General features: G+C 53.7%; 1 long non-coding RNA gene across 1 annotated transcript; it reads right to left on the reverse strand.

Moving 5' to 3' along the window:
- Nucleotides 1-253: 253 nt before the first annotated feature.
- LOC140604483 (uncharacterized) lies at nucleotides 254-3,363 on the reverse strand. Its single transcript, XR_012007348.1, has 3 exons — nucleotides 3,038-3,363; nucleotides 2,028-2,097; nucleotides 254-395 (listed from the first exon to the last, which is right to left on the reverse strand). It is a non-coding gene; the product is annotated as an uncharacterized lncRNA (long non-coding RNA).
- Nucleotides 3,364-7,182: the final 3,819 nt, after the last annotated feature.

Consider the following 7,182-nt stretch of genomic DNA (forward strand, 5'->3'; position numbering starts at 1 on the left):
GCGCGCAGTTGCTCTGTTACTGTCCCAGGGAGCCCGAGGGCATCCTCGCCCTCCTGGGTCTTGCTCCAACTCCCCGCGAGCCCCTTTCCCCCGGGAAGGTCGGTGCAGCTCCTGCGTCTCCGGGACGGGGCTCTCCTGTCCTGGGGACACTCGCCCTGGCCTCAGCCCAGCTCCTCGCGGGGCCCCTCTCCCTTGGAGGCCTTTGTTCCTTTATTTCTTTTTCCCCCGTCTTCCTACCTTGATAGATGCGCGAACTCTTCTCACTGTAGCATTCCAGCTGGTCTCTCTTTAAATCTCAGGCCGAATTCATAGATTTTCAGGATAATTTGAAGGTTTTCTAGGTAGTTTGGTGGAGACAGGTGATTTGGAGACCCTACTCTTCCGCCATCTTGCTCCTCCCCCCAAAAACAACACACTTGATTAATATAGCTACCAATATAGCTGCCATATACTTTTTCATTTTATTTATTTATTTATTTATTTATTTATTTATTTATTTATTTATTTATTTATTATTTGAGAGAGGGAGAGAGAGGCAGAGACACAGATAGAGGGAGAAGCAGGTTCCATGCAGGGAGCCTGACGTGGGACTCCATGCTGCATCTCCAGCATCCCACACTGGGCTGAAGGTGGCGCTAAATCGCTGAGCCACCGGGGCTGCCCTACAATATACTTGTTAAAAATATATTTTATCTATTTATTCATGAGAGAGAGAGAGAAAGAGAGAGAGAGAGAGGCAGAGACACAGGCAGAGGGAGAGGCAGGCTCCATGCAGGGAGCCCGAAGTGGGACTCCATTCTGGGTCTCCAGGATCACGCCCTGGGCAGAAGGCAGTGCTAAACGGCTGAGCCACCCAGGCTGCCCATTTTCAATTCTTAAAACACACAATTCGACTTCTTTCTAGCAAAGTTTTATGTGAGTTGGTGTACCTATCAATTAAAAGCTGTAGGGTATGGATCCCAGACTGCCCCTAAGGTGCATGTTCAGAGCCCTTCCAATTCCTCCAAGTGCAGCCTGGAAACCACCGAGCTGGTCTGAGGTCACATCCACAGCTGTGGGAACCAAGTGCCAGAGGCCGTCACGATTTACTGGATCAGAAACCCAGTTGTCTCCTGAGGCATCTGAGTCAGGGAATTGGTTTTTCTCAGGGCAGGGTGAAAAAAACCTTACACGATCAGGATTTCTCTCATCCCAAGAAAAATGCTTAGGTTTTTTTTGTTTGTTTCTTTTTTCTCATGTTGTTTGGCTATTTCTCTTGTCACATTGCCCTACTTCCTTTGGTAATTAGTTTTGGAAAGAAATCATTCACATAATGAAAATGATCTAGAAACTCAGGTTAAAAAATTTTTCTAGCCAGTGTGGATATGTGTGATTCACAGTTGCTTTAAGCCTACAGAAATTTGTTTGCACAAATTAATAACAACTTTTAATAAACAGACTTTACTGTTCACTGCTAAAAATATTCCTGTCAGAAGGGCAAGACAGCCGAAGAGTAGGGTCCCCAAGTCACCTGTCCCTACCAAACTACCTAGCTAACTCTCAAATCATCCTGAAAACCTATGAATTCGGCCTGAGATTTAAAGAGAGAACAGCTGGAACACTACAGTGAGAAGAGTTCGCATTTCTATTAAGGCGGTTCCCACCTTGGCTTCACCGGGACCTGGTGACTGTGGTCTCCACCTTTGCCTCACCTGGACCTGGTGACTCTGGTCCCCACCTGGGCCTCACCTGGACATGGTAGCTGTGGACTTCATCTGGACCTGGTGACTGTGGTCCCCACCTGGGCCTCACCATACCTGGTGACTGGGCTCCTCAGCTACCAATGACTAACATCCAGGATGGACCCTTAGTTGCTACTGACACCAGTACCATCCCCAGGGTCTCACTTGTTCCTGGTGACTATGGTCCTTGTCTGGGCTGACCTGACTCATCCTTGGCTCTGATCCTCTCCTGGGCCTCCCCTGCCTTGCAGGTATGGTCTCCCTTGTCGTGGGTGTGTATTGTCTATGGTCCCTTCTGGGCCTCACCTGATGGTACCGGGCCACGATATCCTCCCTTCACAAGGCCAGTAGGTTCTCCGAGTCCTCCTGCATGGTGCTGCAATCCAAACACATCCAAGAATGACGGCACATGAAAACCTTCCGAGGACACATGCGTCTGGGTGCTCCCCGTGGGCAGGTCCCCCTCCATCTGACCAGAGCCGGAGACAACCCCATAGCCCTGAGGGGCAGAGGCTTGGCTAGAACATCACACGCCGGCCCTCACTGCCTGTCTGTCACTCGCCCACCTACAGTCCACCTTCCCAGCCACTGTCCCAGGACACGCCGTCACGCTGGGATCACAGTGCGCTCCCACCCCGGTATCAGGAGCACACGGGCGGGGACCCAGGAGGCTCTGGCGAACTGCCGATCTGATGCTCGGGTTGATGTCTCCCAGCCCGGGGGATATCGAAGGTTTCTCTTAGATTCCACAAGCACAACGACCGAGGGGAGAAAGCAACGGACTAGACTTCATCAAAATTAAAACCTGATGCCAGCAAGAGTGCGACCAAACTCCCCACACTGAGGGCAACGATGCGTGAATAGCCTGAGGGGGGTTCTGGGGGGAGCACGAGGGACTCTGCCCGCATTCCAGTGCGTGAAGAGTAAGCCTGCTCACTGGTCAGGGGGACCCAGCAGGCCCTGACCGTCCTCCCCTCACCACAGAGTGGGGCGGGGTGGTGTCATCCCTGTCGGGGTCCTTGCATCTAGGACGGGCTGGAAAGGTCACGTATTGTGTCTCCCTGAATAGCACAGGCCTTACAGGGGAGCGGGGGTCCCGAGGGAGCTGCCAAACTCTGACTGCAGCCTCTTTCCCTGGACAGGGCCTTAGGGGGCCACCCTCACCCCGTGGGGCTGTGGAAGGGCTGCAGGAGCTGCTCAAGGTCATCTCATTGGGGTCGGGGTGTTTTGGACCCCAGCCCAGGAGGCCAGCGCCCCCACCCGGACCCACAGGCCCCAGAGTGGCCCACGGGGAGCAGGCATCAGGGGCCACTCACCTGTGACCTATCGCTGTGTGAGCGCCTCCTCTTTATGCATCGTGTACTGGGTAGAGTGGGAGAGTTGGGGAACTGGGTAGAGTGGGAGTTCTGGGGTACTGGGGAGAGTGGGAGAGTTGGGGTACTGGGGAGAGTGGGAGTACTGGGGAGAGTGGGAGAGTTGGGGTACTGGGGTGAGTGTGAGTCCTGGGGAGAGTGGGGGTACTGGGGAGAGTGGGGGTACTGAGGAGAGTGGGAGTACTGAGCTACTTGGGAGAGCAGGAGAGTCGGGTCGCTGTGAGCCAGATCCAAAGCACGAGTGCTTCCGAAGGTCTGCAGAAGCACAGTGAGCGCCAGGCAGTGGTGGAACCCGGGGGCGTCACAGTTCCGCCCACAGTGGGGTCCCGCATCATCACTGTGGGCAGGCGGGGTCCAATCAGCACTTAGCCCTTCACCCTGAAGGCCAAGGGTCCCGGGGGAGGGTCCTGTCCCCACGCCAGGTGGGAAGGGGATGCAGGCACCCTCCCCCATCCTCGGGCCCTGCAGGCCTCCCACCATTCTAGGCAGACTGGGGGTCACAGATGTCCCCCCGACCCCCAGAGTTCACAGCATGGGGTCGCACTTAACATTTGAGGGGCTCCTGGGTGGTTCAGTCGGTTCCACGTCGACTCTTTAATGTGGCTCAGGTCAGGATCTCGAGGTTGTGGCATGGAGCCTCACGATGGGCTCGGGCTCCGTTGGGTGAGGAGTCCACTCCAGGTTCCCCTCTCCCTCTGCTCCTCCCTACCGCACCCTCTCTCAAGTAAATTTTCTAAAAATTAACATGAAGACACGTGAGCATCTTTATCCCCTCTGCAGAGGTGTCTTCGTGTGTGTAACGACCGTGTAAATGCCTTTCACGGACCCACCGGGAGTCCTACCAGAAACCCCTTTTCCTTGATATTTACTGAAGTACAGTCAACACACAATGTGACAGTAGTTTCAGGGCTACAACTAGAGACTTGACAATTCTGTGCCTTACTCAGCTCCCCCCACGAGAAGCAGCGTCACCGTCTGTCCCCGTACAAAGTTATCACAACAGTACTGACTCTATTCCCTAGGCTGTATTTTCTAAATTTCTGTGACTTATTTTATTTACAAACCAGACGCTTATAGCTGTTACTATTGTTCATCTACGTCGCCCGTGTCCTACCCACGGCCCCTCTGTCCATCAGTCAGCAGGATCCATCACATTAACCAGAGAAAGGACATGGGGTAGCCCCCGGTGGTTCAGCGGTTTAGCGCCTGCCTTCAGCCCAGGGCGTGATCCTGGAGTCCCGGGATCGAGTCCCACGTCGGGTTCCCTACATGGAGCCGCCTTCTCCCTCTGCCAGTGTCTCTGTCTTTCTCTCTCTGTGTCTCTGTGTCTCTCAAGGATATATAAATAAAATCTTAAAAAAAAGAAAAACGAGAGAAAGGACAAAAACCATACGATCCTCTCAAGAGTTGCAGAAAAAACATTTGACAAAATACAGCATCAAAAGCATAGTGGGTTTTGAGGAAATGTCTATTAACAGAATAAAGGCCGCTAGGAAGCTGACATCATCTTCAAGGGTGAAAACCTGAAATCGTCTCCCCTAAGAGCAGGAACAAGCCAAGGAGGTCCCCTCTCAGCACTGGAAGTCCTAATGTAGTCAACAGACAGGAAACAGCAAAGGTTTCACACCTGGAAGGGGGACGTCACACTGTCCCTATTTGCTGAAGACGCGGTACTAGAAACAGGAAACCCTAGAGCCCACACCAAAACCTGTTAGAACTAATGATTGAATTCAGTAAATTCACGGGACACCAACTGAACCTACAGAGCTCAGTAGCCTTGCTGTGTCCCGATAATGAGCACTCAGGAAGGAAATGAAGGACGTGACTCCCTTCTCAGGAGCATCACAGAGAATAAATAATGAGCCTGAACCAAAGGAGCACAAGACTTATGCACTGAGCCATACCAGGCTCTGGGAGGTTGTCCTGGGCTCGTGGGGTGGAAGCCTCATCTTGTGAAAGTGTCCGCAGTTCCTGAAGCCACCCTCGGTTTCAATGTCATTCCTATCAAAATCATGGTGGTAGATCCTAGAAATAGGAAAAAAAAAACAAAAAAAAAACCTAACATCTGTCAGCCCCCACAAATGACCCCGGACAGCAAATCAGTATTGGAAAAGCAGGACAGAGCGGGACGCAGCACTTTCCTATTTCAAACGATGTCACAGAGACACAGGATAAAGCAGTGTGGTTCTCGGACCCCCGGCTGGCTCTGTCGGTTAAGCATCCGACTCCTGACCTCACCTCCGGTCCTGATCTCGGGGTCCTGAGTTCTAGCCCTGGGTTGGGCCATGAACTAGGCGTGGCACCTACTTAGACCCACAGGGGGTGGTTCCAGCATAAGCTGAAGGCGCAGAACAGAGTGTAGAAGGAAATGTGCTCTGATACAACTGGTATTTTTTAACTTAATTTAATTTAAACCCAAATAATTAACGTATAGTGTTTTCGTTATAACGAAAGTATAATTCTACTTTCAGAGGTAGAATTCAGGGATTCACCAGTTGGAGAGAACAGCAGTGCTCGTGATATCACCTGCCCTCCTTCGTGCCCATCCCCCGTTAACCCCTCCCCCCCCTCCAGCGACCTTCAGTTTGTTTCCTATGATTAAGAGTGTATTTCCTGCATCTGTTTTCATCTTATTTGTTTTTCCTTCCCTTCACAGTAGTTCATCTGCTTTGCTTCTTTAATTCCACCTATGAATGACACCACACGGTCATTCTTTTTCCCGACTGACTTATTTCACTTAACATGATCCCTCTAGTTCTATCTGCGTCATTGCAAATGGCAAGATTTCCTTCTTTTTGATAGCTGAGTACCATTCCTCTCTCTATGACCATCATCTATCTCCCATCCTCTTTAGCCATCATCTGTCTGAAGGCACCGAGGCTCCTCCCACAATGTGGCTACTGTGGACCCGGCTGCTGTAGACATCGGGGCGCAGGTGTCCCGGCGTTTCATTGCATCTGTATCTTCGGAGTGAGCTCCAGGCCGTGCACCTGCCGGTCGCAGGGCAGGTCTATCGGTAACTTCCTGAGGAGCCTCCTGACTGTTTCCAGGGCGGCTGCACTAGCCCGCGGTCCCGCCCACGGTGGAAGAGGGTTGAATGAGTCTTGGTAGACGTGGTAAAAGTTTGGTCCACATTTCATTTCGCATCCTGTGGGTTCCAATTCATTGTCATTAAGCATTTCTGGGGAAGCCGGGTGTTGTGCTCCATTTCAGCGCGACGTTTCCGAAACTCCTAGGTCTCAGCTGGAGCCTGGAAGGAGGCAGGTCCGGCCCTGGGCGCGGGGACGCCGCCTCCTGCATGGCCTCCTTCAGCTCCTGAGCGTCCCGCAGGGGGCGCCCGAACCCAGGCCCGGGTCAAGGGCGCACGTGCGCAGTAGCACGTAACAGGAGCCCCTTTGCTCTCTGGAGGCCTGAGGAGGATGTGGGGCCGCGTCCACGCTGACAGGAGCCCCGGCCTCCTCAGTACTCGCAGGTAGGCTTTAGGACCATGTGGGGCTGCCTCCACAGTGACAGGAGCCCTGGCCTCCTCAGGACTCCCGGTGAGGCTTCCAGAGGATGTGGAGCCCCGTCCTCGCTGACAGGAGCCCGGTCTCCTCAGGACCCACGGTGAGACTTCAGGAAGATGTGGGGCCCCGTCCTCGCTGACAGGAGTCCTGGCCTCCTTAGGACCCACGGTGAGTTTTCGGGATGACGTGGGGCTGTGTCCGCGGGGACAGGAGCCCCAGCCTCCTCAGGACCCGCGGGGAGTTTGCGGGATGACGTGGGGTCGCGTCCACGCTGACAGTAGCCCCAGCTTCCTCAGGACCTGCGGTGAGTCTTCGGGATGATGTGGGGCCGCGTCTACGCTGACAGGAGTCCCGGCCTTCTCAGGACCCGCGGGTAGGCTTCAGTCCCATGTGGGGCTGTGTCCATGGTGACAGGAGCCTGGCCTCCTCAGAACCTGTGGGGAGGCTTCTGGAGGATGTGTGGCATAATCCACAGTGACAGGACCCCTCTCGTCCTCAGGACCCGCTGTCTATGACTCAGGAAGACATGGGGCCACGTCCGCCATGACAGGAGTCCAGCTTCCTCAGGACCCACTGGAGGAC

This window comes from Canis lupus, chromosome 15 (genome assembly GCF_048164855.1).
Source record: "Canis lupus baileyi chromosome 15, mCanLup2.hap1, whole genome shotgun sequence".
NCBI lineage: Eukaryota > Metazoa > Chordata > Mammalia > Carnivora > Canidae > Canis > Canis lupus.